Source organism: Aotus nancymaae, unplaced genomic scaffold (genome assembly GCF_030222135.1).
Source record: "Aotus nancymaae isolate 86718 unplaced genomic scaffold, 86718_ANA_hifiasm-v0.15.2.pri h1tg000020l, whole genome shotgun sequence".
Taxonomy (NCBI): domain Eukaryota; kingdom Metazoa; phylum Chordata; class Mammalia; order Primates; family Aotidae; genus Aotus; species Aotus nancymaae.
The window spans coordinates 68,131,169-68,157,431 of record NW_026988432.1 but is presented as its reverse complement, the minus strand read 5'-3'; the positions used below and the strand labels follow the sequence as shown (position 1 = coordinate 68,157,431).

General features: G+C 44.6%; 1 protein-coding gene and 1 pseudogene across 1 annotated transcript in view; both read left to right on the top strand.

Moving 5' to 3' along the window:
- The window catches only part of GNAL (G protein subunit alpha L), a 183,573-nt gene that overhangs the window by 30,780 nt on the left and 126,530 nt on the right, over positions 1-26,263 (top strand). The window lies entirely within an intron of this gene.
- LOC135276090 (asparagine synthetase [glutamine-hydrolyzing]-like) overlaps positions 1-26,263 on the top strand; it is a 29,653-nt pseudogene that overhangs the window by 2,585 nt on the left and 805 nt on the right.

The window sequence follows — 26,263 nt, the reverse complement described above, 5'->3', positions numbered from 1 at the left end:
ATGGGCCGGAATCATGCACCCAAACATTGGGAGCTGCCTCCCACGAATCATATACTGAAGTCCTAACCCCCAGCATCTCAGAATGTGACTGCATTTGGAGATTGGGAATTTAAAAGATAATTAGGATAAATGAGATTAGGATGGACCCTAATCCAGTATGCCTGCTGTCCTTATAAGAAGAGGAGATTAGGACACAGACACACACAGAGGGAAGATTGTGTGAAGACCCAGAGAGAGGACGCCATCTGCAAGCCAGGGGAAGAGACCTCAGCAGAAACTAAACCCTGCCAACACCTTGGTCTTGATCTTCTAACCTTCAAAATTGTAAGAAAATAAATTTCTGTTGTTTAAGCCACCCAGTCTGTGATACTTTGTTATGGCAGCTCTAGCAAACTAATATATCATCGTGTTGGCTTTTCCAGAATGTTATATTGTTGGAATCATATAGTATGTAGCCTTTTCAGACTTCTTTCACTTAGTAATGTGCATTTAAGGTGCATCCATGTCTTTTCATGGCTTGATAGTTCATTTCTTTTCATCATTAAATAGTAGTTTGTTTATTCATTCACCTATTGGACATCTTAGTTGCTTCCAAGTTTTGGCAATCACGAGTAAAGCTGCTATGAGCATTTGTGTGCAGGTTTTTGTGTGGATGTAAGCTCTCAACTCATTTGGGTAAATACCAAGGAGTGTGATTGCTGGATCATATGGTAAGAGTATGTTTAGCTTTGCAGGAAACTGCCAAATTGTCTTTTAAAGCAGCTGTGCCATTTTGCATTCCCATCAGCAATGAATGAGAGTTCCTGTTCCTCCACATTCTCACCAGCATTTGGTGGTGTCGGTGTTTTCAATTTTAGCCACCTTGCCTGTAACTGTCCAGTCCCAGCACCATCTTTTGGAAAGACTACCCTTTCTCCATTGACTTGCCGTTGCTCCTTTGTCAAGGATCAGTTGACTATATTTCTGTGGGTCTATTTCTGGGCTGTCTCTTCTGTTGACCTGTGTGTTGTTTCACCAGATCACTGTAGCTTTATATTATATTTGAGTCTTGAATCATGTAGTGCCAGTCATCTGACTTCATTCTTCAATATTGTGTTGGCTATTGAATTTCCCTTTAGCACATTCCTTTTCTGACTAAATTAGCCAGAGTTGACCTCTGTTAGGAATTTTAGCAGGCCTTGGTGAATACGAATTCACGACTTGCACTTTATCTTCTTCCTTTTTTAAGATTCTTAGGAACCTAGATTTCTTGGATTCGCTATTGCCATCTCAGATTTAAACAGCAAACACCACTGCTTATTAATAACCATTTGTTCAAATCTCTGTGCTGTGAACACTGCTGAATATAAGCAAATCGCAGTGGAGCAGTGAATTCAGTGAGCGGGAGAAGCAGTCTCTGAGCTCCAGGGCCTCAGCCCCTCCCTGGGGCACCTCCATGCCCTGGCGTTTCTTCTCCATGTCTATCCTGGGATCTTCTGATCCACTGTGACAGTGGGGTTTCCTTCCTGGATGGTGGGCCTTCTTTCCCTTTCTGTCTCTGGGGTAGGCTTTCAGTGTGGAGTTGCTGTTGTTCTGTTAATACCCTCCCATGGCTGAATCGACCATGTCCTAATATAATTATATAACCATGAGTCAAAGCATAAGATTCACCATCAAAAAGAGACAGATAGTAAGTTCCACAAGAAAATCACACTGCCTTCATTGTTTTCTAAAAATAGTCCAAATAAATCCTAGCCAAACCCCCAGTGTTTAAGACATTAAAATCAAGGCTGCTCTGGTTGGACAGAATGGAACAGATTGTAGGGAAAAGTATTTTTTTTTTTTTTTAAGAAGGTTAGAAAACGTTTGAGGTCAGGCAGCAAATCTTTTCTGTAGCGACACCAGGAACCAGTTTGATTGGGGTCCTTCATAGCAGCTTCTGTGTGCGTCCTCCACCCCCACCCCCAGCCCGATTCGGCACTGGGTGCCCCTCCCTCCTTGCTGACCAGCATGGGCCGCTCCCTGCTCACACTCTGTGTCCTCCGCTCTCACCCGGTCCCCACCACTACCCTGCCCAGCCCTGCAAGGCGCCTCCCTGGCTCAGCAGCCTCCCTGTGCCCTCTCTCTGCCAGCTTCTCCACCCCGCTCCATTTGGAAGGAGCCACAGAGTGTCAGGCAGCCCAGGCCTAGGAGTCCCCACACCTTCCCACCTGCCTTGTTGGGTTGTAGCCCCAGACCCTGTCCCTGATGCCTCTCACTCCAGCTGCACTTCTTCCCTTCAAGGCCGTGTCCTTCCCACCTTTTTCCTGAGCCATCTTTTCATTTCTTTATCTACCCGCTACCTTTTCAAATAAATGTGAGTGCTGGAGTTCGAGACCACCCTGGGCAAGAGATGCCTCTTCACAAAAAATAAAATGTTAGCTGGGCATGGTGGTACCCACCTGTGGTCCTAGCTAATCCAGAGGTTGAGGCAGGAGGATCAATTGAATCCTGGAGGTCAAGGCTATAGAAAAGAAAGGGGGTGGGGAAGGAAGGAAGGAAGGAAGGGAGGGAGGGAGGGAGGGAGGGAGGGAGGGAGGGAAAGAAAGAAAGAGAGAAAGAAAATAAAGAAAAAAGAAAGAAGGAAGGAAAGAAAGAAAAGGAAGAAAGGAAAGAGAGAAAAAAATCTGAGTACAAAATATGAGTTGGTTCAAAGAAATACAATGTACATCACAGTGCAGGAGGTGGAGGTCAGTTTCTACTTAACATTTCTCCTAGTAAGAAAGGACAAGAAATATAGGGCCCGCTTAGTAAAGTGCCCTCACTCCATAGATTATGCTATCTCAATCTAACACACCCTACCCAAGAACAGGGATTGTTAAGATGGCAGAGTCCGGAAATTGCATAAAACTTATTACAATCAGAGGTTCAAATCTTCTTCTTAACAGTATGCCTCAGGGCACCTCAGGATGCAGCAGGTGAAGGTCCCGTCAGTAGGAAGAAAGGAGAATGCACCTTGGGGTCAGTAGCATAGGGCTTGAGCCTCGCTGCAGTCCTTGCTGAGTGAGCCACCCTGGGTCACTTCTGTAACCTGGTGTCTTAGTTTCCTGGGAGGATCCTTGTGGATTACATGTGAAACCTCTAGACGCCAACTGCATTTGCCTTCCCTTCCCAGAGGCCCAGGGTGTAACCAAAAACCAGCTCAGTTGCTCACCTCATGTAGAGTCCAGTTAAAAACATCAAGTTCTGATATCATAAAGGTGGGTCAGGCATGGAGGCTTATACCTGTAATCCCAGCACTTTGGGAGGCTAAGGCAGGTGGACTACTTGAGCTCAAGAGTTTAAGACCAGCCTGGGCAACATGGTGAAACCCCATTTTTTGTAAAAATACAAAAATTAGCCAGGCGTACCTGTAGCCCCAGGTACTTGGGATGCTGAAGCAGGAGGATTGGCTGAAACCAGAAAGTCAAGGCTGCAGTGAGCCAAGATGGTGCCGCTGCACTCCAGCCTGGGTGACAAAGTAAGATCCTGCATCAAAAAAAAAAAAAAAAAGTGAATTTATTCCAAAGCTAGCTTGGAGGAAGGGTCACAAAGTGTCCTGCCTTTAAATGCGCCACTTCCCAACTTTGGAGCAGAAAGCAGGCATTTTTATAAGGAAGGAAATGAGCAAGGGCAGGGCCTCCCTGCTACAGGGCAGCTGTTACCTACCAGGCAGTTATCTACAGGGCAATTATCTAACAGGCAGTTGGGTTGGCACCTTCCTGGACAGAAATAAGTTGTAAAAGTGGACAAGTGGACATGCTTTTGACATGCCCCCTTAATGGGTGTGAGTTCCAGGGTGACCCCCCCTGGAAGTGAGAGCTCCATTGGCGGGGGGCATGCTTTGGTTTGCCATCAACTGTCAGCTCTCCAGGAGAGCACCATCTTGGAGCACAGTTAGATGAACTTGTCCTGTAGGGAATGTCTGGAGAGGGGGAGGTGAAGGTTATATTTGCATTTCTAAAAGGTGAAGCAAAAAGCAGAGAACAGGGGAAATCAGAACAGGAGAAAAGAAGAAAAAATAAGAAAATAATTAAACTGTATCTTAGACAAATGAGGGTTATCAGCTACATAAGAATGTTCTGTCCACAGCTTTCCTAGCATGAGCTCAGCATTGCTGCTCAAGAAAACCCCCCAGTCTGACGCTGGTCACAAGCCTTGAGCCACCGTGGCGCTGGTTTTCCAGGGGAATTGTGTAGCTTCCAGAGCCTCAAGCATTTTTGGATGGAGGCCTTTCCCCTTTCTGAGGTTTTGCCTCTCATTCCATGATGGGGCTTTTCTGCTTTATTTATAAGCTGTGCAGTAGCTGATCGGCCTCACTCAGGAATTAGGGTCTTTGGAAGTGCCTTCTCGGACCCTCAGCCCCTCCCAGTCCACAGCTCTGATGCACCTTGTCAGCATCCACACACTCCGTGGTGACCCAGCAGCCTGGCCTTCATGTCAAATATTCCTTTAAGAAATCTAAAATATTCTTTTCCAAGAGTGTCGACACTTGTTTTTAAATGCTGTAGCCCTAACATGAAGTCCAGGTTGCCAGGTCTGACTGGCAGACCCTGACTCAGCGACCAATGAACAAATGTACTCAGACACAGATATCCAGTGAAATAGCGGGCTGGGGGTCTGGGCAGCTTGCAGACCCCAAGGAGGGTGCTGTAAAGAGTTAGTAGCCGTGGCCCTGACCAGCTGGCACTCTGGGCATTTATTCAGTATAGATTTAATGACAGAGGCTTTGAGTCAACACACTTGTAGATAATGATTAAAGGTCAGCTTCTGAGGCCTAAAGCAAACACCATTTGTGGATAATAACATTGTTAACCCCCCAAGTAGAGAGCAGTCATACCCCCATGGATGTTCAAAGGTCTGTCTTAAGACCACATGAGTAAACAAGCTCTTTAGATAAACAACTCCCCCACTTTCCTTTGTATCTACTTCTGCCTAATAGTCCCTGGGTAAGAACTGCTGTCTTTGGCTCATTCTTTCCTGAGGCTTTTACAAAAACCTTCCAGCCTTCCAAGAAGGTTTGCATTTGTTTTACAATTTTTCCCACCCTTCTGACTGAACCCCTACACAGGTGATGGACACAGTTCCTTAGGTAGAATCCATGTATTCTGTTCTCCTCTTTTTCCTTCTCTTGCTCCTGTCTCCCATCTGACACAATGAAGGCTCCAGGCCTGCTGTCTTCCTTTTCCATCCTGCCTCACTCAGCCTCCCTCTCCTGGCTGACAGCATCAGGATTCACTCATTGGCCCCAGCTGGGACCTCACAGGGATCCTGCCTCTTCCCTTTCTTCTGTCATCCCCACCCTGCTGGTCACCATGACCTCACAACCATACCTCCTCCTATAACTACCCAATGGGTTTACCCTGCCCACTGCTTAGACAGAGCCAGTTTATCAAGACAGGGGAACTGCAGTAGAGAAAAAGTAATTCACACAAAGCCAGCTGTGCAGAAGACTGGAGTTTTATTGTTACTCAAATCAGTCAGAGTTTTAAAGATAATTTGTCAGGTAGGGGCTTGGGAAGTGGGGAGTACTGACTGGTTATTGGAGAAGGAATCGTAGGGGGTTGAAGTGAGGTTTTCTTGCTGTCCTCTGTTCCTGGGTGGGATAGCAGAACTGGTTGAGCCAGATTACCAGTCTGGGTGGTGTCAGCTGATCCATGGAGTGCAGGGTCTCCAAAAATATCTCAAGCACTGATCTCAGGTTTTACAATAGTAATGTTTTCCCCAGGAGCAGTTTGGGGAGATTCAGACTCTTGGAGCCAGAGGCTGCATGACCCCTAAACTGTAATATCTAATCTTGTAGGTAATTTGTTAGTCCTGTAAAGGCAGACTGGTCCCCAGGCAAGAAAAGGGTCTTTTCAGGAAAGGGCTATTATCAATTTTGTTTCAGAGTCAAACCATGAACTGAATTGCTTCCCAAAGTTAATTTGGCCTACGCCTAAGAATGAACAAGGACATCTTAGAGGTTAGAAACAAGATGGAGTCAGTTAGGTTTGATTTCTTCCACTTCCATGATAATTTCCTTAGTTATGATTTTTGCAAAGGCAATTTCACTCCCTCTACCTGGTCTAGCCCTTTCTTCTCAACCCAGCAGGACTGCCAAGACACCCAAACTAGCTGTCCTCCCTCTAAACTCTGCTTCTCTCATCCCAAACAAATCTAAGGAGAAAATCTTCTCCATGCCAGTTTGCCCTGTGCATCCCCCAGAGCCCTACCTTACTCTGCTCCTTCCTAAACTCTCAAGATGCTCTCATCCTCTGTTCGCTTAGTGTATCCCCCATTCAACCTTGAGGCTGAGGTCAAGACATGCATTCTGGCTGGGTGTGGTGACTCGCACCTGTAATCCCAGCACTTTGGGAGGCCGAGGTGGGTGGATCACCTGGTGTCAGGTATTCAAGACCAGCTTGGCCAACATGGTGAAACCTCATATCTACTTAAAAATACAAAAAAAAAAAAAAATACAAAAATTAGCCAGGCGTCGTGGTGCACACCTGTAATCCCAGCTACTTGGGAGGCTGAGGCAGGAGAATCTCTTGAACCCAGGAGGTGGAGGTTGCAGTGAGCCGAGATTATGCCATTGTACTCCAGCCTGGGTGACAAAGCAAGACTCCATCTCAAAAAAAAAAGAAAAAGAAAAAGAAAAAGTGCATCCTATTTTTGGCCTTTTCTGACCTTCTACTCCTAAAGCATCTTATGGTTACTATATTCTAACATCACCACCTTGGGGTGGAAGCACTATTTTTGTTTCTGTCTCCAAAAAATATCACAGGGCTTTTATATTACTCATCTTTGTGCCTTCAGTATTTTGCACAGATCTTAACACAAAATAGCTCAATAAACTTCTGAAGAAATAAAATATTTCTCCTTTTCCATAAGGTCTGCCTGGTGATATGAAAATATTTTCTTAAAGCAATTTGTCTGTTTAATGTTGTTTTAATAATGCTTCTCTAAGTTAAGAAACATACATCCTGCTAGCACATTTCACAGAGACTCAGAGAAGGCACAAATGACGAAGTTGAGAATAACAATCGTATGACAACAAAGGAAGCGCAGAACATGCTGTAGCGTAAGGAGGAAGAAGATGCCCCATCCACCGTAGTGTAAGGAACCAGCACACCTTCACACTCTAGCACAAAGAAGAAGGAAGCGTGCCTTCACACTGTACCGTGACAACAAAGGAAATGCCCTTCATCAGCTACAGGCTACTTTATTATTGGGTTTGCTACTGTTTCACTAACTGATGGGCTGCAGCCTCTGTTCCCGTCATCTTCTGCCTGTACCAGGACCCCAAACTGAAATGATAAGCCTGAAACTCAAAGGCAGAATGTCGGATGTGGAGGCATGTGTTGAGCTAACTGTGTAAGGATATTGTACATCTCTTGTTTTCATCCAGATCCTTTTCCATTGTAAATGGTAGAATTCCAACTCAAACAAGTGTAAAGTAGAGAGGAGGAGTTTTTTTTACTCAGGTGATCAGGGTTTTAAAAGCAAAAAGCAGGGACAGAGAGTGGGCTGATACAGAATTGTCAGGAATGCTCCTTGGTTAACAGAAGTAACATTGATTAGTAACTGGCTATACATTTTAACCTATAGATTGGGGGTTATGGTGTCCAGTGTGGCATGGCAGTGTTAGGTTAATTTATAGCTAATTGTGGCAATAGACAGCAATTTTAAGACATGAATATAAGCCAGCGTGATGACTCGTGCCTATAACCCTAATACTCTGGGAGGCCAAGGCAGGAAGATCACTTGAGGCCAGGAGTTCGATGCCAGCCTGGGCAACATAAGCGGATTTGGTCTCTACAAAAAAATCAAAAACTTAGCTGGGTGTGGTGGTCTGTGCCTGTGGTCCCAGCTACTTGCGAGACTGAAGCAGGAAGATCCCTTGGTCCCAGTATATTGAGGCCACAGTGAACTGTGATCACACCACCACACTCCAGCCTGGGTGACAGAGCAATACCCTATCTCTTTAATTAAAAAAGAAAAAAAATGAATACATAGTTCAAAATGGTGGGGCAGGCAGGGGGTGGGGTGGGGGGAGTAGGGCACAATTGTCTTATTTTAATGTGTCTCTGGGCCTGATGATTTAGAAGGACTCACATTCCTCAGACGAAAGTTATCTTCTGACTAGGAAGTCCCCCTGCCCTCACAGCCAGTGTCGTGGAAGCTCTCTCCCACATCTCGGTTCTGCCCTCTTCTGGCTGCATTTTCACACTTGTTTCCAGGAGCTCCACCTTCACAAAGGCTCCACCTCAGCAGCCCAGTAGAGAGAAAAGCTCTGGGGGCTCCTTGCAATTCTGAGTTGGACAGCTCAGGCAGGAGATTAAAATTGTTTCTAACTGGTGTTTGTTCTTGTCCCAAACCTCAAAGTTTCTTCTTAAGATAAATCTGTTTAATATTTTTTAAAAAGTATTTCTGAACTCCATTTCACCGTTAGTCATTGCACAGACATTGATTTCTTTGCATTGTTCTTTTATTTCCTTACAGTGATGATATAGACAGAAATCCAGATATTTGCTACTCTGTAAATGTAAACTCTGCAAGAAAATGTAATATTCCTGGATTCCTGTCCTAGATGATGAGTTTTATGTTGTTTAACACAAATCAATATTACAAGCAAAAGACATTTATACATTTTGAAAATAAATTGTTTTGTTAGGAGCCTGCTGATGAAAGACTGACTCTTCTTGGGAGAAATCACCCAAAGCTCTGAAAGTTTAAACACATTGGGATGGGATGGACGGGTTAGTACTGATTAGTAGATAAAGTCTCCTCAGAAAACATCGGAGCCATTTGGGTAAGGAAGGGATCTCTGGCGTCCTATTTTTGATTTGCTCTTCCGTCTTTTTACTGATGATTTGTCATTTGGCTGCAAACGAGATAGTTAACCTAGATTTCTAAAATCCTGGAACTGAGCATTTAGAAATGAACACTGTGAAATCGAAGGTTTGTAGATGTGTTGGGTACATCTTCCAACGAAGAGAAAGGGGACCTTTTTTTCCTGAGTGGTTAAAAGGAAAACATGCTTCCTGCCTACTGAGCGGCTGTCTCCGCGCTCCTCCTTGCCCCACCTGTGTGGTTTTTCACTCCCTTGCCCACTCTGCCTTCCCTAAGCACAACGAACCAACTGGAGGATGCTCTCGGCTCACCAATTCCAGAGCTTCCTCGCTCCCTCGCTCCCTCTGCCCCCGCAATCCCTCCCCCACACTCCTAAGTAGCCAGATCTTCTCCAGATTTTAAGGTCGATTTCAAGTGTTATCTCCTCTTTGCAACTTTTTCTGGTCGTCTCTGTTGGACGTTCTCTTCCTTAAGTCTCCACTCGTTTTATTATCTACTTCCTTCATAACACTCACTACCTTTTACTGTAGATATTCGTAAGTTTTGCTTAAATGCATTACTAGATTGTATATTCTGTGCAAGTCATATCTATTCTGATTCATTTCTGTATCCTCTACACCACCCAGCAGAATCTGGCATAAAATGATGTGAACAGAAAAACCAAACTCTGTAAAATATTTTATTAATAAAGAGGTTTATTCTGAGCCAATGTGGCTGCCCACGGCCTGGAGAAAACACAAACTCAAGAAACCTTGATTGAGTGGCCCCAAGGCAGTCAGGTTACAGATCGATTTTATACATTTTAGGGAGACTGGAATTGCAGGTAAAATCATAAATCAACACATGGAAATTCTACATTGGTTTGGCCCAAAAAGGCGGGGCATCTGGTAGCAGGGGTTTATAAGTCATAGGTGGGTTTTAGGGATTCTTTAGTTGGCAGTGGGTTGAAAGAGTTAAGTTTTTTCTTTTTTCTTTTTTCTTTTTTGTTTTTGAGATGGAGTCTCCCTCTGTCACCCAAGCTAGAGTGCAGTGGCGTGATCTTGGCTCACTGCAGCCTCCGCCTCACAGTTTCAAGCGATTCTCCTGCCTCAGCCTCTTGAGTAGCTGGGATTATAGGTACCCACCACCATGCCCGGCTAATTTTTGTAGTTTTAGTAGAGATGGGGGTTTCCCCATATTGGTCAGGCTGGTCTCAAATTCCTGACCTCAGGTGATCTGCCCACCTTGGCTCCCAAAATGCTGGGATTATAGGCATGAGCCACTGCACCTAGCCGAGTTAAGTTTTTTCTAAAGACTTGCTGGCCACAGTGGCTCTCGCCTGTAATCCCAGCACTTTGGGAGGCCAAGGTGGGTAGATCACCTGAGTTCAGGAGTTCGAGATCAGCCTGGCCAACATGGTGAAACCCCATTGCTACTAAAAATGTAAAAATTAGCCAGGTGTGGTGGCATGCACCTGTAGTCTCAGCTACTTGGGAGGCTGAAACAGGAGAATCGTTCGAATCCGGGAAGCGGGGGTTCATCTTGAAATGAGCCAAGATTGCACCACTGCACTCCAGCCTGGGTGACAGAGTGAGACTCCGTCTCAAAAACAAAAAATAAAATAAAATAAAGACTTGAAGTCAGTACAAAGGATGCTTAAGTTAAGGGGGTCTGCTATCTGTCATGTGATACTATACCAGAGTCAGGTTGGAAAGTAAGCCATGTCATACCGGGTTAATTAAAAATAAACAAACAAACAAAAACCTTCAGCAAGTTTTCATAGTTTGCAGAGTATGACTTAACACTCACCTAGCATGACCTTAGGTCCTATTAATAATCTGGTATCTTATTGCCACACAAGTCCATTGTGTCAGCCTTATGATCTCTGTTTTTATGTTAATTCCAGTCATTGTGCCTAAACTCCAAAAGGAATGGGGTATGATGAGGCATACCTGACTTCCCTTACCATCTTGGCCGGGAATTGTTTTGTTTTTGAGATGCAGTCTCGCTCTGTCGCCCAGGCTGGAGTGCAGTGGCGTGCTCTCGGCTCACTGCAACCTCGGTCTCCTGGGTTCAAGCGATTCTCTTACCTTAGCCTCCCGAGTAGCTGGGACTACAGGCCTGCAGCCACTATGCCCAGCTGATTTTTGTATTTTAGTAGAGACTGGGTTTCACCATGTTTGCCATGCTGGCTCTTAAACTCCTGACCTCAGGTGATCTGCCTGCCTTGGCCTCCTAAAGTGCCAGGATTGCATGCGTGAGCCACTGCGCCCAGCCAGGAATTCAGGTTTTAAGGTTTTTCTGGGGTTACCCTTGGCCAAGGAGCTTCATTCAGTCAGTGGGAGGCATTAGGATTTTATTTTTAGTTTACAATAGATTGAATATAATCCTTGACAAAACAGAAGTAAGAATGTAGAAATCCCACTATGCAATTTAATTCCAATCCAGAAATATTATCATTTGTTCTTTTCTTCCCCCAATACAGAAACAACTCACATACCATAAATTCACTCCTCTTAAAATTGTGCAATTCAGTGTGTTTAGTGTATTCACAAGGTTGTAGAACCATCACCAGTGTCCTTGGGCGCCCACTGCTGAAGGACTGGAATATCTAATCCAGGACATCTGCATCATTCTACAAAGAAGCCCTGGACCCATTAGCAGTCACTCCCCATTTCCCCTCCTGCTCTTCCACCCAGCAACCATTAATCTGTTCTCTCTCTTTGTAGATTTGCCTATTCTGGACATTTGATACAAATAATTGTAGAATATGTGGTCTTTTGCGACTAGCTCTGTTTTCTTAGCATAACATTTTGATCTGTGTGTAACATACATCTCTACTTCATTCCTTTTGTGGTTGAATAATATTCCATCATATAGATATACAATGTTTTATTTTTCTATTTATCATTAGTGGACATTTCTGTGTTTCTACTTCTGTGCTTTTATGAATAATACTACTATGGATATTTGTGTACAAGTTTTTGTCTAAATATATGCTTTACTTCTGTTGGGTATTACCAGAAATTGGAATTGCTGGGTCATATGGTAACTGTGTGTTCAACTTTTTTAGAAGAAGGTAAATAGTTTTCCAGGGTGGCTGCTTGATTTACCTTCCCACCAGCAGTGTATGAAGGGTTCTGATTTTTCCACATCTCACCAACACTCATTACTATCTTTTCTATTAGAACCGTCCTAATGAGTGTGAGATGGTATTCACCGTGCTTTTGATTTGTAGTTCCCTAATTAATAATGTTGAGCATCATTTCATATGCAAATTGATAATTTGTATATCTTCTCTAGAGAAATATTTGTTCAAATCCTTTGTTCCCATTTTAATTGGGTTATTTGTCTTTTTATTGTTGAGTTGTGGTAGTTCCTTAAATACTCTGAATACTAGAGCCTTTGTTCTCAAGCACACATAACTCTACATTTAGTCTGTCCTCACCCTTGGGTATCTGTTCAGAAAAGAATAGTGTCAAGTTTTGCCCTGATTTTATCGTTTCAATTGTATTGTATGTTAGCAATATTAAAAGTTTTAACTACATGATTCTAAATATGGACCTTCCCAACATTTACAAATGGAGCAGAGATAGATGGAATGTTCAAAAGAAAATGTTAATATGCTCTGAAAAATTGTTTTGTAGATGTAAATGTTAAATCAGCAGAACCCTGTAACTGATGAGGAACGCAGTAAGTTAGCTGCAGGAATCACATGAGCAGAAGCACAGCGAAATTCACAAAGAGGGAAACAGCAAACATAGAAAGGCCAGAACACAGGAGTGGGTAGAGGGATACCTACAGCTATGTATTCATGAAATAGGATATTGCTGGGCACTGATTAACTGATTTGTCAGAAATTGCAGACAGTGAGAAAAGAAGAAATAAACTTGTTGGGAAGGAGGTGGTGGTGCCTGGTCCTCTGTGGACACCTGGACCTGTGCGAAGACGCTGCTGATCTGTGCTCCGAGTCAGGTTGTTGCTCGAACGGCCGCTAGGTGGCGCCGTGGCACAGGGGCACTGACGAGGCCTGGGCTCCCGCGTTGTACCAAGCTGCGCCCGGGCGCGGGGAGACACAGACTGGGGACTTGGAGGTGTGGGCCCCTTGTGCGGTGTCTGAGGGACAGCTGCCCTGTGTTAAGCTGCTGTATGAAAGGGTGAGCTGTTTCCCTCTGCTCACCCTTAAACTACTCTGTGAATGTTGTACCAGGTGGCGGAGAGCAGAGGCGAAGCTGGGGGTGAGGCCGGTGAGGCTGGTGAGGCTGGGCGCTTGCTGGACGCAGTGAGTTCTCCAGAGCTGGAGTAAACGGCAGCAAGGTCTCAACCGCTCACTGGTGTGCTCTCTTTTTCCTCTTCTGGGAATATTTCTTCTGTCTTAAAAAACATTCCATCAGCGGATGACTGGATAAAGCAAATGTGGTACTTATACACTATGGAATACTATTCAGCTCTCAAAAGAGTAAAATCATGTTTTTTGGAGGTAATTCTCTAAGTGAAACAACTCAGAAACAAAAGTCAAATACCACATGTTCTAAGTGAGACCTAAACGATGTGTGCACATGGACACGAGTGGAAGAACAGACCCTGGGGAGGAAGCGTGGGAGGCAGGGAGGAATGATTACTCACCGGGTACAGTGTACACCATTCAGGTGATGGCTACCCTATGTACTACATCCATGCAACAATACTGCACGTGTATCCCCTATGTCTGTCACTGAAAAAGCAAATCCAAGCTTAGAACTTGTGTGTGTGTGTGTGACTCTGCACATTCCTGCACAGGTCCTTGGGTCCGTTCTGCAGAACTGCCCGGCACCAGAAGGGATGAAGGTGTGGGGTGGCCTCATCCTCTTTGAAACAGCTCTAAGTTCAGATGAAACCATCTTTCCAGAGGTGCAGTGATTTCCCGATGGAATTGGGGGTTCGGGAAGAGCAATAACCTTTTCTTTACAGGACAGGATCAAATCACAGAGAATAGATTAAGTGGAGGCAATCATGTCCCGTCTCCCAGGGGTGGAGCATGACTGTGTGGCCTAAATGACATGCCCTTGGAGAGCAGCAAGTCCTGAGAAATTAGCAATGGCTCGTATTCTAGATAGCATGGGAGTTCCGTGGGTTTGCCTAGTACCCTAATGATCTCATGGCATCGTTCAACAGGAGAGGTTTTAGGTTGCTAAGGGAATACCACCCGACTCTAAGCAGGGCCACTGCTGGAGTCATTCTGTAGTTCACTCAGTACGCATCAGTGATCTGACAAGCAGGTAGGAAATAGCCTTTGGAGGGATTTATTCTCTGGAGAAACCAGACATTCACAAAGAACCACAGCAACCAGGCAGGAAGCTAAAGGGCAAATGACATTTAGACCAGTGTCCCCTTGATGCAGGATTGTTGAACCAAGTGTAGAACCAGTTTGATGAACATGCAGAGAAGTGGGAGGAGAGCATCCCAGATAGAGGAAAAGGCTGGACTCAGGTGGGCACAGGGAAAACATCAGGTCAACGTGAGGATCAGCAGGCATTTGATAAGTTTTTGTTTTCTGGGTTTGTTGTTGTTGTTGTTGTTGAGATGGAGTTTTGCTCTTATCATCTAGGCTGGAGTGCAATGGCATGATCTCGGCTCCCTGCAACCTCTGCCTCCCAGGATCAAGTGATTCTCCTGCCTCAGCCTCCCAAGTAGCTGGGACTACAGGCTCGCACCACCACGCCTGTCTAATTTTTGTATTTTTAGTAGAGACAGGGTTTCACCATGTTGGCCAGGCTGGTCTTGAACTCCTTACCTCAGGTGATCCACCCACCTTGGCCTCCTAAAGTGCTGGGATTAATGGCATAAGCCACTGCACCTGGCCTGATAAGGTATTAATAAGTGGTATTAATAAGTGAGTAGGGTTAAATGAAGAGAGTGATGATGAGGAATGGATTATTTAAATAAGAGTTGCTCACTGGTCTCTTTATTTAAAAAGAATGTGACCAGGTGTGAAGGTCCCAGCACTTTAGGAGGCTGAGGCAGGAGAATCACCTGAGCCCAGAAGTTTGAGATCGGCCTGGGCAATATACTAAAACTATAAAAAAGTAGCCAAGCGCGGTGGCATGCAACTGTGATAACAGCTACTTGGGAGGCTGAGTTAGGATTGCTGGAGCCCTGGAAGCAGAGGAATTTGCAGTGATTTGCAGTCAGCCGAGATTGTGCCACTGCACTCCAGCCTAAGCCACAGGGTGAGAACCTGTCTCAAAAAAAAAAAAAAAAAAAAGCAAGGGCACAGTAAAAAGTTTAGAGAATGGAAAAGGATAGACAGCAGAACTGGAAACCCTCCCTTCCCGGGTCCCAGTTGTTTATTGGGTGCCTTCGAGCCCTCCCCCTGTTCATATACAAGAATCCATTAACATTGTGATTTGATATGCAGAGGTTACTACTCTCTGTCCTGTCCCGCAGCCTACTCTGGGACTTAACATGCCAGTACATCTCCAAATGTAGTCTATTTTCTCCAAACAGTGGGAGAGACTTCTTTTATTAAAGATACTTCTGGCCGGGCATGGTGGCTCACATGTAACTCCAACATTTTGAAAGGCTGAGGCAGGATGATTGCTTGACCAGGAGTTCCAGACCAGCCTGAGAAACACTGTGAGACTTCATGTCTACAAAAATTTTTAAAATTAGCTATGTTTGTGGCACACACCTGTAGTCCCAGCTACTTGGGAGGCCAAGGTGGGAGGATCGCTTGAATGCAAGCGTTAGAGGCTGCAGTAAACTATGATCACACCACTGCATTCCAGCCTGGGCAACAGAGCAAGACCCTATCTCTATTATTTTTAAAGATACTTCTTTGTGTTTTTATTTTTTGTATGTAGAAGTATTAATTTTATTTTTTAAATAAGATTTAAAGTATCACATATCCTTAAAATGCATTTGTACAGCAGTTGTTTTGAAAGATTTGTACTTGAATTCTGCAGCCCCTGTTTGCAGAAGGTGCTTGGTGTATCTGGCAGATTGAGCCTTGCTGTTTAGAAGCTGCTGGTGGTGACTGTGACTTCCTCTAGCTCATGAAGAATAACTTCACAATCATTTTCCCATGTCAACTGCTGGGTGTAAATTTCCCAGTTGCATTAGAAGAGAAATAGGACAGCTAAATCCTGTGTGATCCTGGGCCAGCCCCTGGAAGAAGGATGGGGAGATTGCTACAAAGGACACCCGTGGTTCTGTTAGCTGACTTTGGATATGGATGGTTGATTAGGCAAGAGGACTGTAGCAACATTTGCAGTTATGTAAGAGAATCTATCCTTAGGAAATACACATGGACAAGGGCATACTGGCTCTGGCTTACTTTCAAATGGTTCAGGGGGAAAAAAAAGTGTAAATATGAATGTGAAAACATACAGATAGGGAAAGTATGTGATAAAGCAAATGCAGCAGAATGCTAACAATTGAAGTAACTGGGTGAAGAGTATGTGGAACATTTTTATACTATTCTTTCTGTGAGCTTGGAATTATTTCAATTTTTTTTAATTTTTGTGGATACATAGTTGGCGTATCTATTTATGGGTTGCATGAGATATTTTGAAACAAGCATGCAATGTGTAACAATCACATGAGGGTAAATGGGGTATTTCAAATTTTAAAAAATACATTTTGTTAAGTATTCATCTGAGGACTGCTATATATACAGTGAGCTTACTGTGCATGTTTTAATCATATTTGTAGAAGAGAAAATAGCTTACTTCATTACAATAATGCCTACCAATGCTTTAAATTGTGTATCTTGTTTTCTAGTCAAATCCTAAGAATCCTAAGACATTTTCTCGTCTCCCTCTCCCTGACCTTCAAGTCTGATCAGCCTCCAAGGTCTTCCAAGTCTCTCTGGATGCTTCTCTCTTCCATTCTTCTGAATGTCTGTTGTGCTCACCTCCCTGGCTGCACCTCAGGCTCTCTGCAGTGGGTTTCACTGCCCTCCTGCCCACTCTCCCCATCTCTCCAGTCCCCCGGTTCACCTTCCTTCTGAAAGCACAGCCCTTGTCAGATCGAAGCTGCCCAGAACTGCCAGTTTGCCAGGACCACCCCACACAGCAGTGTGGGTTTCTAGCCGCACAGGGGCATCTGACCAGACTAGCCGTGGGGACTGAAGTCCCAACGGCTCTGCTCCCCAAGCCCTGTGCCTGGCACAGGGACATATCAGCCCAGAGGGAGGGAACCATTGGGGTGAGAAATCTGGCAGAAAATAAATGGTCCCCTTAAAACAGGTTACTGAAGAGAGCTTGATGAAGGCATTCAGCCTGGCAATGGGGGACGGGAAATGGAACCTGACCTCCTCCCCTCACCCTTCCATTCCCCCTGCACCCACAGGAGCTGGGCCAGAGAGCCCAGTGGAGACTATCTGCAGAGCCAGCCACCTTTGGCAGGAGAGAGTGGGTCTGCAGCCTGGCAGAACCCCCAGCATCCAGACTCTGCTTCACAGAAGGCAGTGGACTTGGGCTCACAGACCTGCTGGTAGCTCATCACTTAGCAGATGAAGAGCTACTTGCATTTCCTCTTTTTAATATCAAAGCCTCCCACAGACCCCACTTCCAGGCTTTCTCTCTTCCAGCTCCTCTGGCTACTAGGCTCCCAATATGAGCTTAGCCTGCACCACCCACCCCAAAAGTCCCACTGTTCCAAGCAGGCCCTGAAGGCCTCCTCCAGTGTTTAGGCTCCTGCCCAAGCACAGCCTGGGCCACTGGACCCCTGGCTCTTGGCTTCTGTGTCTTAACTTCTTTTAGCATGCATTGGCCAGGCCAGGTGTGCTGTGGGCAGCAGTGTCTCTGGCTGGACACCAAGCTCCCCGAGGGGAAGGCTGTCACCTAAGACAGTCTGACCTCTGTGAGCAGAGCCCAGCGTGGCACCTTCATGACCAGCTCACTGCCCAGACATGCCCCAGCCTCCTCTGTCTCAGCTCACTGCAATATCCACCTCCTGGGCTCAAGCAATTCTCCTGCCTTAGCAGGATGAGTAGCTGGGATTACAGACACCCAGCACCACACCTAGCTAATTTTTTGTATTTTTAGTAGAAACAAGGTTTCACCATGTTGCCCAGGCTGGTCTCGTACTCCTAGCCTCAAGTGATCCACCCGCCTTGGCCTCCCAGAGTGCTGGGATTACAAGCACGAGCCACTGTGCCCAGCCAAGCCTTTCCTCTCACAGCAGTGATTCCCCAGGGAAAAGAAGGAGGCACTCCTTCAGGCAGAATTGGAAAATTGTGTGGTGTGAGTCTGTGCAGAGGAGGTAAGGAAGAAATGGGTGTGTGGGTTGCCAAGCAGGACGGCAGTGACCTGGGGGACTCAACGCCCACAGAACTCAGTACTGTGGAGGAGCCTACTGCTCTTTGCCACCCGGCATCATAACATCTCACTGCCTTATTTCATGCGATCTGTGTACCACTGAAGTACATGAGCACAAACGCCATGATGGTGTCGGATGCCGACTGAACGAGGGCAGATGAGGCCCAGAGAGTGGTGTGCACAGCCTAGGTGCCCCAGGGCACTTGGTGCTCAGATTCAGGGAAACTCTTGTAGAACAGAGCATCTGAGGCTGTTCTCATTGTTTAATTTTTTATTTGAAAATAATCTCAAACTTAGAAAAATGTTGCAAGAATAAGAAGAGTTCAAAGGCTTCCCAGATGCCCCTCACCCAGGTTTTCCTCTTATTCATATTTCCCAGTGTGCCTTCTCATTCGTATATATTCTGTAGATGCACAGATGGAGGTGTAGACAGGTGAATCTTTCTCAATCTTCTGAGAGCTTGCTGTGGCCATCATGGCCCTTTACTCCTAAAGGACATCCGTGTGTGTTTCTAGGGGCAGGATATTCCCTTACGTGACCATGGTACAGTTCTCAAAGTTCGTCAGCTGGACATTGAGACAATAAGTGTGTCTGACCCATCATGTGCACGGCAGTTTCATCATGCAGCCCCTCTGTGTGTTCTCCAGGATTGGAGGTATAGCACTCGGGTGTCATCTCTCCTTAGCTCTTTATGACATTGGCATTTGTGAAGAATACCCGTCCCCCATCCTTTTCGTTTTTTCAATTTTAGGTTTGCCCATTGTTTCCTCCTGACTTAAATTCAGGAAATGCATTTCTGGCCAGAACACTGCATGCATTCTGTGGTGTCCTTCCCGGGGTCTCACCTGTGGAAGCCTGTGATGCCCATTCCTCCTGCTTCGGTGGGGTCAATTGTGATGACCCAACTTGTTGTCCAGTTTCTCCACTGTGTGATTACTCTTTTTCTTTTTCTTTTGCAACTAACAAGCACCCTGTGGGGAGGCACTTTAAGACCATGCAGCCCTCCTGCTCCTCATTAAACCCTCTCCCTGCATTCAGCGTCTGCTGCTGATTCCACCCGACCCACGCTTCCCCACGGTGGCCGCAAAGGATGTGTCCCTTGTCTGGGCCCTCCTTCTGCATTTACTAGCTGCCCTTGGCTAGAGTCCTCCCTTCTCTATTTATTTATTTATTTATCTGTCTGTTGTTGGCAGGGACACCTGACGGGCCTGTATTTTTCAGTGGCATAGAATTCATTACTGTACTTAACTGTTTTGGTGCTCACATCATGCCAGATTTGGCCAAATGAGAGCCCCTTCAATCCAGCTCTTGTGTGCTAGTGGTGTGCTCCCAGCATTTTTGGGGACTTCCTTACTTTCTAGCATAACAATGTTCCAGGTTTAGCTTATAGCTACCCTGCCTTGCCCACCCCACACCTCCCCTACCCCCAGTGAGTTATTTCTCTAAGGATGACCAAGATTCAGGCACTGGCCCTGCTCGCCGCTACTGGAGAGTCTTAACTTCTTGGCATTTCAGCAGACAGAAGTAGGAAATATATGCATGTGGATACGCAGGGACAAACATGCACAGGCACACAAATACACATGCACACACCCATTTGTGGACAGAATCATGAGTGTGTCTATGTATGTTTTAGAAATCATGAGCTCATACCAATTCCTGCAATTCCAGTTCATCTCCACAGGCCTCTTTCTTGCCTCTCTTCATTCCATATGTGTGTGTTGCCTCTTCCTTTCTGAAAATCCTGGCTCTCATTCACAACATAACACATTTCTTCATTTGCTCAACCATACAATACATCTAAATTTGTTTGGGATTCATGTGCAATGAGGGAATCCCTTTTGAATGTCAATCTCAACTTATCCATAGTTTAAATCCATCAAATGTTGCTACATAATGACAAATAAAAGCAAACCATGCTATGCAAACATAGACAAAGATGAAGCTCTGTGCCCATTCTTCTTTGTCGACAGCCCTGCAAGGTTTAGGACGAGCCACTCCAGCTTCTCTGTGATCGGCTCATAGTTCCCACCTGGTATAAGAAAAGTTTATGTTATGTTTAATTTCATAGACAATTCAGTATTCTATTATAAGGAATACTGTTGCTTTAAACTCTGTAACTAAACCAAATTCTAAAAGAAACCAGTTGCTAAGGCAACTTGGCAAAGAGATAATTAATTCATCAGTCATTATATGCAGATTAATCTGCCTAACTGAGTGGGAAAGGAGGTAGGCTTGTTTGATTTTTTTCCTTTTGGAATTAGTGGAAGAGAGAATGGTGTGATTTTTTAAAAATCTGTAAGAGGCTTCAGAGTTCATCCTGGAAAGGTTAGAGGCTTTGGAATCCAACAGAACTCTACTCCTTCAGGCCCCTGTGAAAGCTATGGACCAAATTGTGGGCAATACGTTGCATTTTGTAATCATCAAATGAGATGCTAAAAATAAAGCATCTTTCAGTGTCTTTTAAAAATGAAGATGAAGAATGACTTACAAATATTAGCATAAATTTCTCTAAAAACAGAAATGGTGTTTTTTATTCACTTGTAGCATTGACCACACAAATCCCTATGTGCTTCCACTGTAATCATTACAGAATTCAGAGAACTTGACTGCAGGTCTATCCCTCCCAACTAGACTATTAAATTAATGGGATCAGGGACAGTGTCTCCTTTATCCTTATAATCTCAAGGCATAGAATTGTGCTAGATGTATATAGGTCTTTAAAGAATGCTTTATGATGAATCAATGAATGAATGAACATGCATTTCTTTAAAAGCATCTCAGAGCCTCCATCTGTCCTCCAGACTCTATGTTGCCACCTGCTGGTGTAAAAGTATAATTGTAATGTGTCTAAGAGCAAGGCATTGAAGTCTCTCAACTTCATCAGGAGACTCTCCCACAATTGCTGTGCCGAAAATTCTACATGTGCATTTTGTTCTTTTTTTATTTTGGTAAAATTTTGCTCATCCTTTCGCCCATCACATGTGCATTTTTGTACAGTTCCTAGTATGCCTTGTTACCTTTATGTTCCCAGCCAGCAGCTTACACTGTGCTCAGCTGAGTGTTACAGGCCCTCAGTGGGTCTTTGTTGATTGTACTGTAGTTCATCCTTCATGTGTCTGCCTAGCAGAAATAGTTAGGAAATCCTCAAGGATGTCCACATGCTGCCTCGTGGAGAGGGATAAGATGGATATATATTTGTTCAATTCCTATTGAACGATCATCATAATTACCCCAGTCCACTTATTTGGAGCTTGCTGCCTGCCAGGCACTGTGATGCCATGGATTGATTCACCCAATCCTCACCACAGCCCCACTGGGGGAGTACCGTCACTCTCACCCATGCACCGAGAAGGACAGAGAATAACAAAGAAAGGGACCTCCGCTGGCATTCTTGTTCAGTAGCTGCTGTGCTGCACCCATGGAAAGGGCTGCCCCTTAAGAAAAGTTGCCATGCCAAGAGGATGCATTCTGCAGCTCATCTGCTCACCTGATCTCCAAGACTGAGTTTCACCGTCTGCCAACCTGCCTCCTGGGCAATACCAGTTCCCTTCCCTCTGCCTATCCTTCTGCAGTGCCTCCTCACCTGAAATGTGCACCTTCTCTCCACATCTTCCAACCCCACCGCTCCTCAACACTGGCCTCGGATGCCTCTCCCATGGGGAAGCTTTGCCCGATTCCAAGGACCCTCACACACCCCTCAGCATCCCTCCCATGCCACCCAGCCCTCAGCTCATACCCATCCTCGCACACTGCCCTCTCAGCGAGTGAGCTGTGTTAGTCGTATTTGCTCAACTGCACAGAAACTTAAAAAATTGGTCTTAGAGTGTTCTTATCCTTTCTGGAATACATCTCTATGGGTGACAGCCTGTACCCAAGTGCTTCCACTGTATTCATTACAGAATTCAGAGAACTTGACTGCAGGTCTATCCCCTTCAACTAGACTGCATGAATCTTCCTTTCCTTTTAGTATGGACACAAAATCAGACTCTATGAACCATCTTTCCTTCCAGTATATCCTCATATGATTTGCTTAAAATATGAGAACAGTGTGAGGCAGACAGACATTACTGAATTCCAACATGGATCAGTGTTAGTGCTAGGATTCATATGGAACCAGGTGTTAGCCTGGGGGCCACATGGAATCAGGTGTTGGCACTAGCATTTACACAAAATCAGGTGTCAGCACTGGGATTCCTGTCACCACGCCTCTGATATTCCACAGGAGCACTCGCTGACACCAAACAAAAAAACCACTGCATTTAAAATGCAGACCACACTGTTCGTCTGTCTTTTTGTTCCAAATCAAGGGACTTTGTGGAGTCTGACTCACTTTATAATAAAATAGGTTTGTGAATATAATTATTTGAAGTGTAGAAAAGTCATGGTATCTAGAACCATCTCTAAGTGCTGAAATTATATTTTATCATAAAATATTCCTTAAGATAGAAACGTTGTTCATATATATGGTAGATTTCCTTGAAAACCTTTTACATTTTACTTCATCTGATGTTTGTTAATTAGTAAAGAAAGCACCATCTTTAAAGCATTTTAGACTGGTTTTGAAATTTCACTTTGGTATTAAAACACATTGGCTAAACAACATGTGTTTGAATATCTGCTGTAGTCCAAAATGCTGCTAGGCTATTTGAGGTTAAACAGCAGATTGAAACAGATGGGGCTGCTGATTTTCACTGTTCAAGTGAAAATCAATGGGCATTGTATTTGATTTCTGGTTTGTAAAATGTATTTTCAATGCAACCTTGATGTGTGCAGTTTCTCTTAAAATACACCAGTGGTCCCCACACCCGCCCTTGCTTCACAACCTGACCTAGTTTGATGGTTTTCAGGGAATTTTTTAAATTGTAAGACCTTGAGAGTCCATTCCATTTGCCGGTTCCTCTTGTTATGCCTTGTAGGATACAATTTTGTTTGGTTTTGCTCTAACATATTCAATGGCCTTTTCACCTTCTGTTTTAACACAGTAATTAAACTGCTATCTGTGCCACTGAGTCAAATATTTTAGTGGGAATATTTCAGTCCTGGATTTTTGGACAAGGAGTGGAGTCAGAGACAGGTAACCTACTTTTCCCACTGATTCAGTATTATTCTGGTTTTTAAAGCTGAGAGTTAAAAAAGAGTGTGTTATTCTCCTTTACAGATGACACTTCTAAAAGCTCCTTAATATTATTTTGGTTATAGGGATAAGAAAAATAGAATATAAATTATCTCAATACATTGTAAAATATTTTATCACTGAGTATTATGTACAGAAAAGGAAAATGGAAAATGTTTCCCTGCTTTCCTCTAAAAATTGTTAAAATTTTTACCATGATGTTTTTTGAATGTATTGTAATTAGGTCATGGAATGACCTCTGCTGCTAAAAATGGATGATCATCTACTCAGGTTATTTCCACCAGGATACTAAGGAAGAAAAAAGAGATAAAACAACAGCAAGTCATTTAAAATGTCACGCAGGGACCCCTAGCTGAAGGCTGTGTGCACACGGGTCACTCAGCGGCCACAACTCTGCAGCACTCGGCTGTTTGCAACCCTCGTTTGCAACTCTCAGGCTGTAGCTGTCAGTTTCTTGGAGCATTGTTAGTGCAGTGAATCTAGTGACGATTCACTTTTCATAAACTGTTTTGTTCCTCAGAGACAGTCTCACTCTGTTACCTAGGCTGGAGTGCAGTGATGCAGACACGACTCACTGAAGCCTCGACCTCCTGGGCTCCAGCAATCCTCCTGCCTCAGCCTCCCAAGTAGCTGGGACTACATGCCACCATGCCTGGCTAACTTTTGTATTTTTTGTAGAATTGGAGTTTTGCCATGTTGTCCAGGCTGGTCTCAAACTCCTGAGCTCAGGCAATCTGCCCAGCTTGGCCTCCCAAAGTGCTGGGATTATAGGTTTGGGCCACCACACTGAGCGTTAAAACTGTTGCTCTACCTGTTCCAAAAGTCTTAGCGAAGTCATGTTTTTTTTGTTTGACTGTTGTTTCCCAGGCTGGAATGCAGTCTCGGCTCACCACAACCTCCGCCTCCCAGGTTCAAGTGATTCTCCTGCCTCAGCCTCCCGAGTGGCTGGGATAACAGGCATGTGCCACCACGCCCGGCTAATTCTGTATTTTTAGTAGAGACGGGCTTTCTCCATGTTCGTCAGGCTGGTCTCGGACTCCCAACCTCAGGTGATCCACTTGCCTCGGCCTCCCAAAGTGCTGGGATTATAGGCATGAGCCACCACGCCCGGCCCAGTTTTTATCTTTAATAACCTTTAAAGACTACAGAAAGACCAGTTACAATATTTTCTATCTATTGATTTTTTATTAAATGTAATCTATCCACTATCTTGTGCTATACATACATCTAGTCAGTTTGCAAACTTGATCAGCGTCTTCTGGATCTTGGCCTGTCATGAACTGAAACAGTTGCCTTGAATTTTTTCATGCTTTCATCCAGTTGTTAATTAAATTTCTGTGGGGATGGGAATCTCCTTATAACGGAAAACAAAAATCCCTCTTATTGTTATTGGGGACTTGGGCTCAGCTAACCAGAGAACAGGTGACTTTTTTTTTCAACATTTGCTATCATCAGTCAGAAGGACTGACAAAAACCAAAACAAGTTTTTAATTATTATTCAAAATTTACAAATCTAAGTATAAAAGAAATTTAAATAATTAAACTTTCAAATGCGCTAAGACTTCTGAGATGCCTTCTGCAGTCCTGGCCTCTGCTGTCCCCGCCAACCTGACCTGCTGGCACTCAGTCTCTTCCATCACATTTGAATGAATCACTTAGAGGCCGTGACTTCACTGCACCATGTATGGCATTTGCGCCTTCTTTGGCAGCCATGACTGCCTTTCTGTTCACACGCATTTCATTTTAAGAACGAATGGACGGCCGGGCGCGGTGACTCACGCCTGTAATCCCAGCACTTTGGGAGGCCGAGGCGGGTGGATCATGAGGTCAAGAGATCGAGACCATCCTGGTCAACATGGTGAAACCCCGTCTCTACTAATACAAAAAATTAGCTTGGCGTGGTGGCACGTGCCTGTAATCCCAGCTACTCAGGAGGCTGAGGCAGGAGAATTGCCTGAACCCAGGAGGCGGAGGTTGCGGTGAGCTGAGATCGCGCCATTGCACTCCAGCCTGGGTAACAAGAGCGAAACTCCGTCTCAAAAAAAAAAAAAAAAGAACGAATGGACACACCAACTACTTTGGACTTCACTAGTCGGCCGTGGCTGATCAGCTATTTGGAATGCAGCTAATTTGAGTAAAGAAATATCCATATATGTGGTCCTGTTACAACAGCGAAAGTTATAACCGCTGAAAAAGACGCAACACCATTTTGAATTTGAACACCAGACCAATGTGAATGGTGAGATAATCATCATCTTTATGACGAAGGAGGAACTGAGCAACAGTTTGTATGTTGGACGATGTGTTTGCAATTCCTTTGCTAGATACTGCCAATAAGAACGTGTTCTTGGGCAGAGACCCAGGAAGTTGGGTTTTGTTTAAAGCCATAACAGAAGATGGATTTTGGTTGTATGTTCAGCAGCTGAAGGTCTTGTTTCATTGGAGCACTCCACGACTCCCCTTTTAAAAGTGGAGCCTTTTCTTCTGGGACACTATGAAGTTTTGGATTTAAAGTCAAATGGCAAAGTTGCATCTGTGGAAATGGTTAAATATCATCACTGTAGGCACAACCTCTCCATGACCTCTGTGACAATGTGGAGAAACTTTTCTCAGGTTTAGAGACAGAAACTTTGAAGAACAAGCTTCAGTTCTTTTTTAACAGTGATATTAAGAAACATTTAGAGCCAGGTGCAGGAGCTCACACCTGTAATCCCAGCACTTTGGGAGGCCAAGGTGGAAGGATCACTTGAGCCCAGGAGTTTAAGTCCAGCTTGGGCAACATAGCAGGACCCAGTCTCTACAGAAAATTTAAAAATTAGCCAGGAGTGGTGGCACATGTCTGTAGTCCCAGCTACTTGGGAGCCAAGGCAAGAGGATCCCTCGAGCCCAGGAAGTTGAGGCTACAGTGAGCCGTGATTGTGCTACTGCACTCAAGCCTAGGCAACAGAGTGAGACCCTGTCTCTAAAAAGAAGAAAGAAGAAGAAGGAGAGGGAGAAGAAGGAGAAGGAC